General features: G+C 37.5%; 1 protein-coding gene and 1 long non-coding RNA gene across 4 annotated transcripts in view; both read right to left on the reverse strand.

The window, feature by feature from the left end:
• Window positions 1-19,931, reverse strand: part of SLC24A2 (solute carrier family 24 member 2) — a 242,887-nt gene that overhangs the window by 183,011 nt on the left and 39,945 nt on the right. The gene's annotated exons all lie outside the window — the stretch shown is intronic.
• Window positions 7,550-19,931, reverse strand: part of LOC131420098 (uncharacterized) — a 30,257-nt gene continuing 17,875 nt past the window's right edge. Inside the window, exons 2-3 of the long non-coding RNA XR_009223464.1 lie at window positions 8,982-9,236; window positions 7,550-7,806 (exon numbers count right to left, since the gene is read on the reverse strand). This is a non-coding gene — a long non-coding RNA (uncharacterized LOC131420098). The remainder of the gene's footprint in view (window positions 7,807-8,981; window positions 9,237-19,931) is intronic.

Genomic DNA, 19,931 nt, shown 5'->3' on the forward strand with positions numbered 1-19,931 from the left:
AAGCTATATGAGAAAGAAGAACCCATCTGCAACAAGCAGTCAAATGGGATATTGGCAGAAAGCAATCAAATCCTCTGCAGAGTGAGTCTCACCAGCTCCCTTCCATCTCCACTTCATATAATATCCAAAATGCCAAGGTTCCTGATGAGTCTTCCTTCTGGGCATGTACTGCTAAGACTTTATTGTTTGAAGGAGTTTTCTGAGGCATAGTTTGCTATCCTGGTGCTCACAGTCATAAGACATTCTTTTGCTTGGTCACTGGCATCGAGCTTTGGGTCAGGAGAGTCTTACTATTCCTCAAGGGACCTATAACAACATTCTTGTCACCAAATTAGTGGTAGAGGAAGTATGGCTAACATCTTAAAACTTTGTAGATAATTCACTATCCAGTATTAATTTCTTTAGCACTATTATTCTGACCTAGACCTAGTTTCATATCTGACCTAGACTACTCTACACCATTTTTTGTTTTATCTGAGATTTTTACAATGCTCTCAGATGATGCTCAATGCTTTCAAGATGCCTTTACTATTTTGGTTCCTAGACCTTTGTTGTACAGGGTAAGAGCTGAGGCTGAGAAATGAGAGGAATTGGACTTCTTGAGGATTTCCATTTAAAATCCTCACTAATGGCAGAAAAGAAAGAGTCCAGAAGGTGAGAAGCAGCACAGAAAAAGATAGGAACCAGCCTGTGTTGAGTTTGGGGATTTATGGAAAGTTTCACTTCAGGTTAAGGTCAAATCTTGAGTACTTACAAGAATATCAGCAAGTTCACTGATTAAATAAAATGCATTTCAAACCTAAACAAACTTCATATAACCACCTCAATGACTCAGAATGTTTTGCCTCGTGCTATTATCCACCTTGCTGGATTATGCTCTCTCTGGGTTTCCATTAGTCTATATAATAGAGTTGATTACATCTAGAAACCATGTTTAGCAACACATACATATAATATATACAATGCTATGTGACTTCAAGCAAGCTATATCATCTTTCAGGGTCTTACTTTTTATTTGAGATAACTCTAAAGTCTCTCCAAATTCTACTGAAGTGCTATGATATGGTTCACACAATCAAATTCCTACAGGGGCCAGGGAAAAACATAAATGGATGAAGCAGGCTGTACATAAACCTGTAGATGCTAAGTTGCTACTATTATGACCAACCAACACAAGCAATACTTGCCTTGCTATATCATATCTTAAAAATCTCTGAGTGTGCCAAACAAAACTGAACGAGGCTGATTTCGGGCTTTGGGACATCAATTTGACTCTTTCTGAGAATCTATAATAATTTACCAGATACTGCAAAAGGATCTGCAGAAGATAGTACACAAACTGTTCAAGAATGGAGTGGGAAGAGTCCCTTCAGAGATGGAAGTGCTCACCTGAGACAGCCTTATCGGAGAATTCAAAGATGGATTTCACAGTGAACACGTAGATTATGAGCCCTGAATTTGTTCTTAACTGGTCCCTGACCATTTTAAACCACAGAACTGCAGGAAGCAAGCTGCAGCTGTCCGTGGTGCTGAAGAATTCTCCCTGAAGCTGGAGCCTCTTCTCAGAGTCTGTGGTATGGGGATACTTTACACTGAACATACTGTGTGTTAAAAAAATATAATAATAATAACCAAATCACCTCAGTGCGGCCCAGCAGGATCCAATGTATTCTTGACTCAACTCAATAGCAAACACTTAAATAGAAACTCTTGTCCTCGATTTCCTTTCTGTAGTTCTGAAACAATTTGTGCATGTAGGGTGGTTGGTGTGTGTGTGTGTGTGTGTGTGTGTGTGTGTGTGTGTGTGATACCTTTGAAAGCTTCTACCAGCACCACATATTTCCCTGATGTTAATATTATCCTGACTTGATTCTCTAAATTTCCCAAGTACAATGCTTGATACAAGTGACCATTTAAGTCTCAGTAATTCTGCTCTGGAGCGTGTAGTTCTGTGATATAAGAATGTCAATTTCTGATCCTTCTTCCTACAAGTTTCACTCCTTGGTAACTAGTCTCTTTTATAAATTTAAGAAAAATCACTGTTGTCCCAAAGTGATGGGAATTTAAAAGTCTTCACAACACACGCAAACAAAATGGTTGAAAAACAGCACCTAATTCACAAAAATTTCCACTCTGAAAATCCCACTTTCAAAATACAACTAATCTAGTTTATTTAGAAGTCAAAACATCAATTCTGTATGTTCACAAACAACCAGAGCAAAATGATCTTGGCTGGATTTCAGTTGCAGTCACCCTTTTCCACTATAAATATTCTGAAATGTTGACCCTTTGTTGATACTGGCTAAAGGAGTTTGTGTGCAAATCTGGAATTATTTTTTTACTTTGGGGCTAGTCATTTCCCTTGACTGGAATGACAACAATTAAAGAAGAAAAATATGGAGAAAAAGGACAAAAATACGTGTTCTAATAAAATAACCAAACATTAAATTTTCTCTCTTCTTTCATCATGAAGGTTTAAAAAGCTTTAATCATGAGATAATGATAAATCTGATGGAATCAGGGAAGTTAATAAAGAAATTAAATAATAAATGGGAAGAAATCTTAAAAACCATTAAAATAGGAGGCTCTTTAAAATGTCATTTAGTCCTCATCATTTCAGACACTTATGTGTCTTCCTCATTCTTATGACTTCCTAATGAAACAGTTCCACAGTCCTTCTAAATAAATCATTCTAACACATAACAGCCTTCATTTGGGGGAATATTTTCATCCTATGCGACTTTAATCTTTGCCATCTAAAGCTTCTTTCCTTTTTTAAAAAAGTATTTCTATGTATTCATAGAGAAAACATTGTCATTATTCTTCATATAACTGAAAACAGTTACTGAATTAGTGAGGTTTGTTGCTCTTTTTCAGATAAAGAGACTATTTATTCAGCTTCAGTTTACGCACCTTTTCCTCTCCATTTTCTAATATAAGGTTTATTTTCCAAGATACTTTTCCAAATTCCTCACATTCCATTAATTATACAATCCCTCCTAACAGGAGAAAGCATTCCAGAAACCACCTGTCAACTACTATTTTTTGGTACATGCTATTTTCATGACCTTGCTTAAATTTATATGGAAATTATAGAGAACAGTATTTAAGTAGTTTTATGTATAGTAAGAGGTGGGTGCAAATAGATTTAGGTGAAAAAAATCTGGATTAAGGAATCCTGGAGCAGATGAAATCAGATACTATCTTCAAGAATGTTCCCCAGGAAAGTTCAATTCTATTGAAGCAATAAAAAATATGACTCCTAATAGGAGTTAATTGGGCTGAGCTGAGAATGCTGAGTTGGACACATATTTTGGTATCACTTTAAAATAAAAAATGTTATGACTCCTTATAGAGTAACATTAATAAAAGTCCCTCCTCCAGCACTATTACATCTTTAACAAGAAAGCTGCAAATAGTCAGTTTCTACTTCTTATGGAATAGCTGAAAAAATGCATGATAAATCAAGACAGTATTTAAAGGAATCATGCGGCATTTCACCAGAAAGGACAAGTTAGTAATACTACCAGATGCCCATTAGGTACAAGGATCTGAATTAGGCTCTCTGGAAAGATACAAGGGAATAGGATATTCAGTCTCTATCTTCAAGGTACTAACTCTCAACTTGAAGAGCTGAGACAACAAAAGCACAAGAGGCAGAATCACACAAACAAACAAAACAATAAAGATAATGACTTCCAAACAAGCTTAACACACATCTATTACTGATTCTGGGCCGGAAGGGCAGAGTGAAGGAGAAATGTCAAAGAAGAAGTTTCTAGAGTATTTGCAGGTGCTGGAATGAGGTGAAGCCAGTATGAGAAGATAGGTTTTGAGTGACGTTGTTAAAGGCTATTTTCCTGTCCTAATAGAATCTGGAAGGTCACCTCTGAAAGTAATGAAATCCTCTCTGCACTGCAATAAGATTGCTCAATTTTTAATTCAAGGAAAATCCCAAAGCAAACGGGACATAAAATACTGGGGCTTGGGGGTGGTAGTGATAAAATTATCATTAAAATTTAAAGACCTGTCAATCTAAGCAGTGCACACGGATCCATTTTTAAATAAATTATATTGTTTTTAAGTGACAGATGCCACTTTTATCATGCATATTCCTGCAATCTAATTAACAATAAATCTCCAAATAGCTTATAGCAATTATTTTAGGTGCTGCTTTATCTAGCAGTCATGCCATTTACTCTCTTTTTCTATTTTTTTTTTTTTTTTTTTTTTTTTTTTAAAGATTTTATTTATTTTATTTTTTCCCCCAAAGCCCCAGTGGATAGTTGTATGTCGTAGCTGCACATCCTTCTAGTTGCTGTATGTGGGACTCGGCCTCAGGATGAACGGAGAAGTGGTGCCTCAATGCGTACCCGGGATCCGAACCCGGGCCACCAGCATTGCAGCGCGCGCACTTAACCACCAAGCCACAGGGCCGGCCCTCTCTTTTTCTATTTTTGTTGCACAGATGTGAAGGAGTTTTAATTTATTTCATATTTTTGCTAGCAACAAAGAAAAATAAGATGCACCAAAAAGAATGAGCCCACAGAACATCTGGCAATCCTCCCCCATTTAAAAAATGATAATTAACACAAGTGTTTCCATTCCAAACATTCTATCACCTTCCATTTAATTTACAATCAAAGTTTTCTCCCTTTAAACTCTGTCTAAAGACATAAACTGAATCTTTCATCTTCTCATATGACTTTAACATACGCTCTCTGAAATAAGCAATTTTTGCCATATGACTTTAGGATTGATTATAGCCCTAGAAGGGACCCTAAGAAATATGATGGCTATTACCTTGCCTCCCAGTGTAGGTGAATCAGATAGGGACAGATCATTTACTGTCCTATTCATGGAATCCTCCTTGAAAATTATTTTCAAGAGAATTTCTGTTAATAATTAATACTGGGAAGTCCAAGGCCAGAGTTAAAGTGAGAACAAACCATTAAAGCAAAATTCACAGTTCAAAAAGTCTTCTACACATCCTACTTCAGGCCAGCAATTAACATAAAGAGCTTAAGTCAATAAATGTTGACTGAGAATTTGTTAGGTCCTGGGTCCTGTACGAGGTATGTTTCTGATGATAGGAGCATTTTGCCATATTGAGTATTTGCAATTCGTACATCTACCTTGGTTGAATGCATTGAACCATTTAGATTTCTTCAATTTATGAAGTAATCTAACTCATGGGATAAAATGATCTGTAGCACATCTATAGTAAGGTTAATATCCAAACACAACCTCTGCCATAATCTTATAATTTAATTTGCTATGCAGTGATATTGATACTGACACAATTATTATACCTGGGAGAGAATGGTAATTCATTTGAAGAAGAATTTAGAAGCAAGTCTTCCTAGAAGACTTCTTTTTTGGATAATCCAGAGCCACAAAGTTTGTTGAACACAGAGTCACAGTTAATCTCACATACTTGGTTAAGTGCATAGCTGAGTGTTACTCAATCGAACTTAATAAAGGATGCAATGAGGAAGAGAATGACACTCCGACACAGCAGCATGCGATATCATCTGTTTTTCAAACATGACACATTTGAGCAAGTCATTTCCTTTGATAAAGGTGATGTCTTCAGAGTTAAAATTACATTGAAGGGCTGGCCCCGTGGCTTAGCGGTTAAGCGCTCGCGCTCTGCTGTTGGCGGCCCGGGTTCGGATCCCGGGCGTGCACCGACGCACTGCTTCTCCGGCCATGCTAAGGCCGCATCCCACATACAGCAACTAGCAGGATGTGCAACTATGACATACAACTATCTACTGGGGCTTTGGGGGGAAAAAAAGGAGGAGGATTGGCAATAGATTTTAGCTCAGAGTCGCTCTTCCTCAGCAAAAAGAGGAGGATTAGCATGGATGTTAGCTCAGGGCTGATCTTCCTCACACAAAAAAAAAAGAAATTACATTGAAGATTCAACAAATATTTGAAAGACAACTGCAGAATTTTGATCTGTAAAAGATGAGTTGGGGACAAGATAAAAATGTCTAAATGACTTGACATGCATTTTGCTTTTTTAGGGGGAGGGGAGTTGGAAGGAAGTCCTGCCAAAAGATAATATTAATATGAGGTCTGATATATAACCTCCCTTTTAGTAAAACAATGCCAAGTGGCTTTTTTTGTGGCATTTATAAATGGGGAACAGTGAGTTTATGTCCGATGCGATTACCTCCAGATGCTCTAATTCCAAAAAAGCCACATTATTAAGTTCAGAAAGAATTCAGTCTTACTTTAAAAAAAAAAAGGAAAATTATTTAAATTCTTTCAATTTTTAATTCACACACAAATTATAATTTTGGCATATTTAGAAATTAAACATCTTTGAAATCAATAGGGCATATTTCAAATACAAACACTGGTTGGAAAAGATATCATTAAAGGCAAACCAATAAGCAAGTCACAGTTTAATCCAAAATTCTATACAAACTTCCAGAGCCAGCCAAATCACCTCTTCCTTGCAGTCTCCCCAATCTTCCCCATTGGAAGAGCCCACCCCCTTTCACACCTCTCACAGCCCTGATCGGCACCATTCAAAACCTCTCTCTTATGCTATAGTTATATTTATCCACTACAGTATATACCAATGGAGTGACTTTGCCTTCCAGGGGGCATTTTGCAAAGTCTGGAGACATATTTGGCTGTCCCAACTTGGGGGTGCGGGGCTATTGGCATCTAGTGGACAGAGGCCAGGGATGCTGCTAAATATCCCACAGTGTCCAGGACAGTATCTCACAACAAAGAAGTATCCAGCCCAAAATGTGCCAAGTTTGAGAAACCCTGGAATATACCCTGCACATTGTACATCTGGTATGTGGTTAATTTCATATTCCATGTTGTAATTACATGTAACTCAATCAGTTACTTCTTTAGTGGTTAAGGAGCTAATGCCAATCCAAACACGCCTCCTTCAGAATAAGCAAATAGTTTAGGTAAGAGACTTTGGCTCAACGTTTTATTTTTACTCAATTTTGGCTTAGGATGAAATGCATACAAACTCTGTTGAATGTTTTGATAAAAGCTCTCAGATTGGGAGGTAAACTGTCTACAAAATAAGCCATCTTCCCAGGGCTTCGTTTATACATACCACAGCATTTTATTTTATGTGCACCTTATTTTTGCCATTTTAAAGGAAATATACACAAGAATATGATGTATGAACAAAGATTGCTGCATTAAAAATATGTATGAAGGCCACTGTTACTGTGGCATTCCAGGGGTGAGGGTTTGGGGGGAGTAGCTTACATGTCCTCCTTCTCCGTGTTCCTAAAGATGCAGGACCAAATGGATGTGGGTCCCCAGATCACCATTAGATGTAGCATATCTAAGGGCAGTGTTTTCTTTACTCCCAGGAGATTTCCTTTACACATTAGCTACTCACATTCCCCTCTGGGGTAGAGGTATGTCAGGTTTGAAAGAAAAGTCCAATTCTTGCTCTGCCCTGGCCCTTTTATATTCAGATTTACAAGGTATTGGGAAAAAACCTTATTCTCCCAGTCTGTGGGCTTCTGCTTACCAAGAAATATTTACAAACACTGTGATCTCTTGATTCTTGAAGCCAGCTCAGCTCTGGGGAGGCCACCTCCTCATCGAGGAAAAGACGCAGAGTCAAGGTCTATGTGCCCTGATCAAGATTTCTTCTTCAGTTTTACAGCACCTCAAAAACCAATCTGCCTGGAGTCACCTCTTGGCAAGACCTTTCATTATTCGGTCAAGCACTTCACATTAAACATGGCATAGGATTACACTTCCTCTCAACAGGCCGTCTCCTTGATGCAATAATAGTATTCTAATCGCCTGGAAGAGAACATAACTTCGAGAATATCTTATATACAACCAAAAAGGTAAAAGGAGAAGGCAAAATCTAGTTCCATAAACAACATTACAACCTTCCTTTGTGCATTAGTGTGAGCCTGCATTAGTCTCACTCAATTTGCTTTTATTTATTCATTTTGTTTTGTTTTTGTATGAAAGCAAATAAAACTGCAGTATGTTTACTGCTTCCAACAGCAATCAGAAGGCACAGCACTCCCCTTAAAACAGGGAGAGAGAAGAGAAGGCTATGATCAGAGCTCAGAGATCTTCTCCAAACTGAACAGAGTGTGAAATGTAATTCTGCTCTCTTCATAACCATTACCAAACTCCTGTTGGCTAATATGACCATTTGGTATTAAAAATCCTCTAGTTGTCATGCAGATGACTCACTTAAAATCATCACAGGATAGCGGTATTCACATATGGTTAACTTAGTTACATTCATCTGCAGTTTACCAACTGTTCTATAGAATATTTTTACATCCTGTAGAATTGATCTGTTTACCCCAAGGCAAAGTCAACCTGATCTATAGAGCTTTCTTTTCTTTTAAACCAAGGGAAGTTCCTCCAATTAGCTTTAAAGTTATAAGGAATGCTCTGGGTACATTTTGGTTTTTTTTCTTCATGTCAGAAAGATCGTATTGTATTTATTGCTTGGTAGTACACGGCAGATCACCATCCTGCCGGATGCCTCTGTGAAGTCAATCCCACATGTATTACTGTTCCCATTTCATTCAGGCACCTAAATAATTTGAGGTAAAACTCCTTCAGCATTAAAGAAGCAAAGATTGTATCACCTTATTTATAAGAAAAGTAAAAACAGCAATTCTGTATCTGTAGGCTTTAGCACTCCTGGGTTCTTCTTCTCAAGTAAATCTACTGAGATTTAATGTGATACAGTCCTAGCTTAAGTTGACTTAAGTACTAGACCTTTTTATGTGCAAAGAATCACATGTAATCAACAAAGAGGGGGATCTTTACACAGTGACATTTCTGTCATCCCCTCAGGAAACAAAAAAAAAGAATGCTTCAGATACAATCTCGATTTTGAAAAGTGGCCTTAAATAATTTGCATCACAATTCCAGCTCACAATCAGCATTGCTTTTTTGCATTTGAGCTTGATTTTATCATTTCCCCACCTTCTTCCCTAACTTACTTTTTCCTGTAGCATTTTGCATCCTTCTGCACACACCCATCATTTACCAATTTATTTTGTATTATCTGTTGACCAGATGAGAAGGTGAGCTCCAACAGGGCAGGATTTGGGCCAGTTTTATTCCCTGCAGGAGCCGAAGCACTTAGAACAATGGCCAGCATGTAGACACTTGTACCTCTTTGCTGTATGAATGAACCTTTCACTCTTTATCCAACTTTTTTTAGGTATTCATGTAATTTCACTGTAAACCAGTTTCTAGAAGAAATAATTTTTAAAAATTCATTTATCCTAAGTATTGGAAAGAAGTCTCTATAGGAAAAACTACCCGATAATAATTTACCTTATACCCCTCCAAGCAAAGATCAGATCAGTTTTACATTTATTTGAAAATATGCTATTTTCTATTAGAAAATCAGAAATCATAAATGGAGATCACTCCCAATTCTTTCTCAGTGGTTAATGGGACTGCTTCCAGTCTTCATGGAATACCTCTAAAAGTTCATAAAGGGAAAGAAACTAGGTTAACCCCAAACAGCCCTGGAAGGTCAACATCATTAGCCCTTTTTAAGGGAAATAGCAGAGACTCAGACGGTTCAGCTGCTCCCCAGGTGAGGAAGCGGGGAGTTGGGAGTGGGGTCAGGCGCACTGGGCCCTTTCCAAGTGCATCGGTCTCAGCTCAGGTCCAAAGAGTACAGTCTCTCGTGCTCTTGGGTATTTAAGGTTTTCTGGAAGGCAGATGGTTTCACTTGAGTGCCTTTGTATGACTGGCATTTTTAATGAATGAGTGACAGAAAAAAAATTTGACTCACTCCCAGCTGGATAACTTCAAAAATGCCAAACTGAAAAGAATGATATCTCATAAATTCAGGCAAATGGGCAATAAGGAGGCTAAGCTGGCTGTCCTTTTAATATACCGCATATTAGCATTTTCCAGGGCTTCAGGTTGGTAGTGTAGTTTCAGCTCAGAAGACTACGCCTTTCACTGAAACTCTTTTATTCATTCTGCTTTGTTATAATGAAAAAGTCTTAAGTTGTCACATGTAATGATTATAGAAGGCTCTCAACTCTGGAGGGAGAAAGGCTCAGGAAAGGCAGGCACAATTTTCAAAGGCCACATACTGCTTACCTCAAAAAAAAAACAAAAAACCAAAAAACAAAACAGAGCTAGCTGTAACCAACATTTTACATCAAAAAATAAATTTAACTATACAGACTGTTGATTTAGGAAACTCCAGATATTGGAAGGCTCCTCAATTTTGGTACAGTCAGAGGCCCAAAGAACTCTAGGCTAGCTGATTTTATTCACTGAAAGGATAAAGGCTGTCTTAGTCCGTTTGAGCTGCTATAATCAAATACCATGGACCAGGTAGCTTATAAACAACAGAAACTTATTTCTCATAGTTCTGGAGGCTGGAAGTGTGAGATCAGAGTGGGCGCATGGTCGGGTGAGGGCTGCTCCTGGGTCACAGATTTTTCCTTGAATCCTCATGTGGCGGAAGGGGCTAGGGAGCCCTACGGGGTCTCTTTTATAAGAACACTAATCCCATTCATGAGGGCTCCACCCACATAACCTAAGCACAGTTCTCAACATATGAATTTAAGGGGGACACAAACATATAAACCACTACAAAGGACGCATTCAATAGCAACAATTTGTTGTTTTCATTTGTTTGAGTTGAGGCTTGGATTAAAAAGCAAAGCAGTAGACAAAAAGGGGTGAATTTTACTGTATGTAAATTTAAAAAATAAGTTAAAATAATTGTCTACCAAAAAAAAGAAAAGGAAAGCACATGAGTCTGGGGCAGCCCTTGTTTGTCTTACTCATCTCTCCAAAGCCTGGTCTTCCACATAGTAGACACTCAGTAAATGCTGACTGAATGAACTGGATTCTGAACTCTTCCAGAACGTTTCTCCTTCTCATTTCAATCAATGAGGTCAGTTCACCCCACATGAGTCCACAGGTCAATTTAGTGGACTATTGTTTTTGCTAGCACATTCCATAGTGGCACTTCCTTCAAGCCTCTGATCAAATGTCACCAAGGGGGTGGTATGCAATGCAGTGAGAACTATGACAACGTTTCATCACACTTGATATAGAATGACTCTTTGGAAAATGTTAAATGTGAAAAATTATTTTCAAGGTACTTTGGCAACACCTGTCAACATCTGGAATGTGCATGCTTTTGATGCAGTAACTGCATTTATCCTACAGACAAATTACATAGTTCATCTGCCCACGTGTATAAAGATAGAAGTGCAAGATGTTCAATGCTACGTCTTTGTGATTGTAGAAAACAACCTAACCGTCCACCAGTAGGGGAATAGTTAAGAGAATGATGATACAACCTTGTGACAGAATGCTAGGCCATTGTTTCACAGAATGAGGTAAAGCTATATGTAGCAACATGAAAATATATCCAACTTAAATATTAAATGAAAAAAAGCAAGTTGTAGATTGTGATATCTAAGAGTCATTTTTGTTTAGAACACACATATGTGTATATTCATATGGGTTTTTATACATTTTATATTGCTTGAATTGCTTAAAATATGGATAAATCACTTTTGTGCTAAAAATTTCAAACATTTAAAATATTATTTGATGCATATCTTTTCTAAGCATATAATAAAACTGCATTTAAATTCACATTTAATAGTGTTTCAAACCATCACTCCTACTTCTTTCTATACTTAAATCCTATAGCTCTTGGGTTATTTTTTACTTTTGGGTAATAAAAGTTTCTGACAATTTAAAAAAAAGATACTCCTCTTTCAAGCACTTGACCATACTTAAAACTGCCACACTTTTCAGTTCATTTTGCTTTATAATCTATTTGTTCAAATGATAAGTGATATTGATTTGTCTTGAGAAACATCTTTTAAAATAAGCCAGCACAAAACAAACTAGCATAGCACATAAGGCAACTGACAAATCAAGTTCAGTTGTTCTCATATATTGTCTTGATATTGAGCCACTGAATAAAGTTGAGGAAGTAGTCTAGCTGGTGCAAAAGGTACGGATTTTAGAATCAGGTCTTAGTTTGACTCCTCTCTCTGCCACGAGTATGACTTACTTTCTCTGAGCCTCAGTCTTTCCATCTGTAAAATGTAATATGGAAACCCTGACAGTATAATTGCTTATGGAGAGATAGAGAAGCAGTTCAAACACCCACCTCACTATATACATAATCTTGTTAGGATTATATATATAGTGTTATGGACAGAATACTTGTGCTCCCCACCAATTCATCTGTTGAAGACCCAAGCCCCAGTGTGACTGTATTTGGAGATGAGACCTATAAGGAAGTAATTAAGGTTAATGGGTTCATAAAGGTAGGGCCCTGATCTGATAGGACTGGATTCCTTACAAAAGGAGATGCCAGAGAGCTCGCTTGCTCTCTGCCATGTGAGGACACAGCAAGAAGGCTGCAGTCTGCAAGCCAGGAAAAAGCTCTCACCGGAAACTGAATCGGCTGGAATCCTGATCTTGGACTTCTAGCCTCCAGAACTGTGAGAAAAGACATTTCTGTTGTTTAAGCCACCCAGTCTGTGGTATTTTATTATAGCAGCTGGAGCTGACTAACACATATAGCATGGGTAAAACATCAGATACAGTACCAGATGCACAGCTGACACTGAATAAATGGTGACGACCGGCAGTTCTCACTTTGCACAGCAACTTGTTAGTGGACCCTCATGCATACTGGAACTGTGTCCCCACTTTGCATGGCAGCTACCCCCAAAATATGAAAAGTCTGCCCGTATACTTAACATTTATTACAATAATCATTTATTGCAATTGCATTTATGTACATTTAAGATATCTTTATAAAAATATACACAACTATATTGTTAATAACCATAATAAAATTGTTATCATAAATAATAATAATGATGACAATAAATCATCAAAGAAAGACGTAGATTATTGTCATCAATCCATTCAAATGAAACTGCTTTTGGCTTCGATATAAGTGGATACCACAATCCTTGACCACTGCACATATTCAGAGTGAGAAACTAAAGGATTGGAAATTCACCTGTTAGCTGAAGTGATTATCTTAGCATTTTATATTTCTTGCCTTGAAGAGAAGGAAAGTATTATAGAGAAAAAAACTGATTGTCACCTCAACATTCCTTGAGTGATAAGTTGCAAACAAGATAGGGAAATTTCTGAGTGGGGTGTGATCCCTTTTCACAGGCTGCAACCTAAGCTGGACTCCAGATATGGATACCCTGACTGTACGATTCTTACGGCGATAAAGAGGAGCAGTCCAAACACCCATAACTTAATAGTCAGGGGAATTAAGCTGTGATGCAAATTGTCACTGACACGGTTTTTAGAGGTGCATAGTGGTGTCGAATTGAGCTGGATATAAACCCTAGCTTTGCAACCTCCTCATTGTGAGTCAATTTCCTTAACCACTTGAGCATTATCTTCCTGGTCTGTGAAATGGGTATAGCAATATCTACCTTGCAGGGTTGTGAGGATTTGAGAACATGGAGGAAAGCACTGAGATAATGTTGGCACACTGCAGAAGTTCAAAAATGATACGTATTGCCATGTTTTCTATGGATGTCCAATACAAAACCTTAAAGAGTTGCTCCCTGGGTTAAAAAACAAATGTCTTCCTGGTGAACATTTGGATATATCCAAAACAGGGCAGGTGCAGATACCTGTCTAGTTACACTAAGCCCAGCGCCTGACCTCGGTGGGCACCCAGTTATGCCTGCTGCCCAAACATGCCAAGTGGCTTAGCTCCACGGACTGGCATTGAAGAGGCAGAGGTTGTGAGATTAATCTCCACACAGTCCAATTAGCTTCCAGAAAAACCTCTGATTAGTGGGCTGGACTGACAGGGCACCTCAAGACCAGTATTTGCTGAAATACAAGAAATATTGGCTGTTCAATGGCATGAGCACATCCGCCCAATGCAACTCCTTCAGGGCTGGCAGGCTCGCAAGGAGGCTTTGGCAACGTCAGGCATGCGTTAGGACGTAATCCTAACGTCACAACCTGAGATCTACCTCTTCCCCACACCAGCCCTCACTCTTCCTCTCTACTACTCTGCCTGCAAAGGCCGATTGCATTTCACAGGCAGAACCCAGGTCTGTGTTGTTTCGGGGCTGACCATGAAACAGAGGGACAGGCTGCTAGGGTCACTTTTTATTGCAGGCCCAGCTGCCCTGCCATCTGCCTGTCAGGATGGAGAAGAGGCTGAGAGCTGGAAATGTGAAAATAATACAGTTCCAACGATAAAAAAAAAATTCTGTTGTTTTTCAGCTGCTATTCTGTAAGTAAAATCTAGGAATTAACCTGTGACCTTTTTTTTTTATTTTTTTATTTCAGAATGGGCAGAAGCCAGAGGGAAGTACCCCTTACACCACCTCAGGGCCAACTGCTACAAAGGAAGAAGATAGTGACTATAAAGTCACATAACAATGGAACATTATGGAAGTCTTAAGATGTGACTGGTGCTTAAAAAATAAAGATGAAAAAGGCTAATATGGCTCCAAGTGAACATTGGACATTTGAGCTGCTCTCTGGACGGTACCCGTGTCCAGGTTTCCAGGTCTGGTGGCCTATGGTTCCTGAGTGTCAGCAATGAGGAAAACAGGACACTAGAAATCCAGGGGCTCTGGATTTAGAATTTTCTCAAATCAGCTCTCAGCATCTTCATGTGTGAATGCCCTTTTGCATCGTGTCTCAACATTGCTGACCTGAGGATCAGCACCAAAGCTTGTGACTTCCTTCAGCCCAAGAGTGCCTCACCAGCAGGACGCTCTCCATTCCTTTTTGTTTTAACATTCTCTTCAGTCATCTAGCCCATCATCGCCTTTAGCCAGGTCTTGTTTCCAATGATGAGCTATGAAAGAATTTTATAGCAAATGCTGCTTACTGCACACGGCATGAAGTCTAGCACAGCACTCAGCACCTAGCTCGGTGCCCAGACTGGAACAGGTGTTCAGGAAATGTTCAATGAATGAAAACACGAATAGAGGAAATCTACCCACTTAGTTATTTCTGGAGTGATCCTAGTATCCCTCCCAAGTTTTCTTGATATAAAAATCCTCTGACTTGTGGTTCGCAGCAGTTCTCCATTGCCACATGGGCCCCTGCTTTCTTCACTCCTGAGAGTTAGTGGTTGCGGTCTCTGTTGGGCACCTCTGACCTACATTTGTGACTCAACATATATCTATTGAGTGCCTACTCCAGGCCAAGTCCTCGTGAAGAAGCTAGACAGCCCCCCCCGTTTATGAAGCTTACATTCTAATGTGAGAGACAGAAAAAAACAAGTATCTTATTTCAGGTGATAAGCCCATGAAGAAAAACAAAAGAAAATAACAAGATGGAGAAGGAAGGGGTGGAGTGGAAGTTATTTTCATTAGGATGATACAGGCAAGGCTCTCTGAGGAAGTGGCATTTGAGCAGAAACTGGACATAACAGTTTGAGCCACGCAAAGACATCTTCAGAATTAAAATATATGACAACAGTAACACAAAAAGTGGGAGGGGATTAAATGTAATTAAAATAGTCTAAGGTTCTTAATACACATTGTCCAGAAAGTGGTAAAAGTGCGAATTTATATTGGACTTTAGTAAGTTATGCATGCATGATGCATTCTCTACAGCTTTAGTAGAAGAATAGAGGAAGGAAACAAAATTTAATAAAAATAATTAATCCAAAAAGTAGCAAACAAAAGACAGGGGAAAAAAGAACATAGAATTGGAAAGGCATAAAGAAAATAAATAAGGTGATGGATTTAAACCTGAATATATCTATAATTACATCAAATATAAACGGATAATTAAGAGATAAAGATTGTAAACAAACGATTGTAAACAAAATCTAATCACAGGCAGCTTACAAGAGACACACTTTGAATATAAAGCCATGAAAAAATTGAAAGTAAAGGGTAGAAAATTCCAGACAAAAATTAACCAAAAGAAAGCTGGTGTAGCTATGTGAAAATTAGATAAAGTAAACTTTAAAGATTTTATTTATTTATTTTTTCCCCCCAAAGCCCCAGCAGATAGTTGTATGTCATAGCTGCACATCCTCCTAGTTGCTGCATGTGGGATGTGGCCTCAGCATGGCCGGAGAAGCGGTGCGTCGGTGCGCGCCCGGGATCCGAACCCGGGCTGCCAGCAGCGGAGCGCGTGCACTTAACCGCTAAGCCACTGGGCCGGCCCAGATAAACTAAACTTTAAAGCCAGAAGAATTACTAGAAATCAAGAGGGCCATTTCACCAGAATGAAAGGGTTATCTCAGCATAATGATATAACAATTCTCAAATTATAATGTGTTTAATAACATAGCTTCAAAATACACAAAGCAAAAATTAACAGAACTAAACAGAGAAACAGACAAATCTACAAACATAGTGGGAGATTTTAATGTACTTCTCTCTGCAATTGACAGAAAGAGCAAACAAAGAAAAAAGTCAGTACTGAACTAACGGAATATATGAAGAATGTGATAAAGATGCCTCTATACAGCACTGCACCCAAGGTCTCAGCCAGGCTCACTCAGGCTCATTTGTAGGAACAAGCGTCAAAAGATAAATGGAGAGCTCATTCCCCATATCTAAATACATAAAAGTTACAAATCAAGCTAAGAAACTGTCAAAATATGTTCTATCCTCCTACCTTGACAAATATACCTTTATAATGACAAAATAAAAAAAGGGTAAAGCTAATATTTACATATGACAAAATTGGCAAAATATCAAAGAATTTAATCTATTTCATTATTATGGTACATGTCTGGGTGTTCTGTTGATGGACTGGCCATATTTAAATAAATCATAAAATGAAGGCATGAATAATTCATCAATTATTATATATTTATTCCATAAAATTATTTTTATACCTTTATTTTAGCAAATTTCTCATGTTATCACAATCAAGATTTTCATATAAATGGTATACTATTGACTTAAAGGATTAAAAATAAGATGCAATTGCATTCAAGGTGTATACATTTTAATATACTTTTATAAAAAATAAAGAAAACAAAATAAAAAATTTTTTGTTTTCAAAAATTCTACTTTTCTTCTAAAATATTCAAAATTATATATTACAACATAAAGCAAGATACAAATAAACTAGTGCACCTCAAAATTTTAAATCCAAATTTTTAAAATAAACTTGATATTTTATATTTAATTTTTGAAAATTTAATAAATTTTATTGAATTTTTTTATAACAGTAAAACATTTTCAATTCTAGCATTCAATGTCCTTCTCTATGCCAATGAAAAGAATCATTAGGAAGCTTCAAACGTTAGGTCTAGACTTAAATATATGAAAATTTAAGAGTAATATAAATTGTTTCCTACTGTAAAATGTTCCTCAGCTGGGATGTACAACTACTGAAAAAATGTTGCTAATTTATGAATAACTTGCTAATCCCCAGAACTACAAGGACACCAAGAGGAGTAAGAAAACAAGCCAAAACAACTGGGAAACAATACTTCATTATGCAAGGAACCTATGCATTCATGCATCTAGGAGAATAGACTTGTCAAGTTAATTTGTTTTTTATCTAAGTGCTTTTTTTTTTTGTGAGGAGATCAGCCCTGTGCTAACATCTGCCAATCCTCCTCTTTTTTTGCTGAGGAAGACTGGCCCTGAGCTAACATCCGTGCCCATCTTCCTCTACTTTATATGAGAGGCTGCCACAGCATGGCAGAACAAGCGGTGCGTCAGTGCGTGCCCGGGATCCGAACCGGCGAACCCCAGGCCGCGGCAGCGGAGCGCACGCACTTAACTACTTGCGCCACCGGGCTGGCCCCTTATCTAAGTGCTTTTGCCACTCCAACCTCCCTTCACTGCAAAGCAGTGTTTGCCTCTATCACCAACATGAGCACAACTCACAAATTATCATGGAATTTGGATGCCATCGCCTTTTCTTTCAAAGATGCAGGGCAAGAGATGTAGAGAACCGTTTTTCTGGGGGCTGGATGGTATTAGAATAAGTGGGCATTAGGGTAACAGAGCCCAAGTGAGAGAGGATCCCATGCATTTTTAAATAAATTTATTGTGTTCAGTGTGTGTGTTTGTGTTGTGCTGGTCTAAAAGTGGTATTGGTCTTAGTGCAATAATGCAATAAAAAGAATTTGGAAAGGAAGAAATAAAGCTATCATTATTCACAGACCTGATTGCATATATAGAAAAAAATCAAAATTATCTTCAAATAAACTATTTGAATTAATAACTGAATTTAGAAAATCAATTACATTTCTATATACTAGCAAAACACAGAAAATAAAAAATTTAAAAATCATTCCATTTAAAATAGCATAAATCTATTTATAAAAAAATCATATATCTAGGTATGAATCCAATGAAAGATATGCAAGCCCTCTACAAAGAAAATTACACTATTTAGAGAAATTTAAGAAGTCTAAATCAATGTAAAGATACAAAATGTTTGTGGGTAGAAGATTCTATATCTCAAAGAAGTCATTTCTACTCAAATTAAATCATAGATTGAATACAATCCTAATCAAAATCCTATCAGGTAGTTTGGAAATTGATAAGCTAGTTTAAAATTTATATGGAAATAAAAAGGTTGAGAATAACCAAGAAAGTTCTGAAGAAAAGCAAAGTTCAAGAATGTACATCATTAAATGTCTCAATCCTTACTACAATTAAAATAACATGGTATTTGCACAAGGATATACATATAGAGAGACCATAAACAGACTAACACTTATACCATCACTGATTTATGATAAAGGTGAAACTGAAGTACAGTGAGGAAATAACAGTCTTTTCAATAAATAGTGCTAGGTCAATATCCATATAGGGGAAAAAAATCTTGAGCCATATGTCATACCATAAACAAAGTCCAGGTAGATTGTAGACCTAAATGTGAAAGGTCAAAAAAAAAAAGCTTTTGGAATATAACACCGGAGAATACCTTTGTGACCTTGGGGAAGGTAAAAGTTTCTTAAACAAGACGCAATAAGCACTAACTATAAAGGAAAAGTCTGATAAATTGGACTACATTAAAATTAAGAACTCTTATTATCAAAGACACCATTAAGAGAGTGAAAAGGCAAGCCATAGTGAAAGAAGATATCTGCAATGTTTATGTCCAATAAAGGACTCCTATCTAGACTATATGAAGAACTCCTATAAATCAGTAAGAAAAAAGGCAGACAACCCAATGAAAGCATGTAAAACGCTTGAACAGACACTTTGCAAAACATATCCAAATAGCCAGTTAAGCATCAGAAAATGAGCTCATCAAGGAAACATAATTTAAAATGATGAGATATCATGATACTCCTATCAGAATGGTTAAAATGAAAACTACAGACAACACCAAATATTGATGAGGACGTGAAGCAACTGGAACTAGTGACAAATGATTGGTGTAACCACTTTGAAAAACTAAGGCAGTATTTATTAATGTTGAACATTTGCATATTCTAAGACCCAACATTTCTTTTCTTGATATATAGACAACAGAAACGTATACAAGTGTGTACCAAAGAATATGTAAAAGAATGTTCATAGCAGCATTATTTGTGATAGCCAAAAGCTGGAAACAACTCAATTGTATATCAATGGTAGAATGAATGAATAAATTGTGGTATATTCATACAACGAATTACTATACACTAATGAAAATAAATAAACGATGGCTATATGCAACAGCATGGGTAAATCTCACCAACAATGTTGAGCAAAAGAAGCCGAAGTCAGAAAAGCACATACTCTATGAATCCATACATACAAAGTTCAAAACAGGTGATAGTGGTCACTCTATTGGGAGAGAGTGGGGAGAGGGCCTGGGAGAGAACTATAAAGGGGCTCTGGGTGTTTGTAATACTCTTTTCCTGATCTAGGTGGGGTTCACCTGAGTATGTTCGATTTGTAGAAATTCATCGAGCTGTAATTAAACATACTGAATTGTTTAGGAACGAAACTATACTG

Source organism: Diceros bicornis, chromosome 22 (genome assembly GCF_020826845.1).
Source record: "Diceros bicornis minor isolate mBicDic1 chromosome 22, mDicBic1.mat.cur, whole genome shotgun sequence".
In the NCBI taxonomy this organism is placed as follows: domain Eukaryota; kingdom Metazoa; phylum Chordata; class Mammalia; order Perissodactyla; family Rhinocerotidae; genus Diceros; species Diceros bicornis.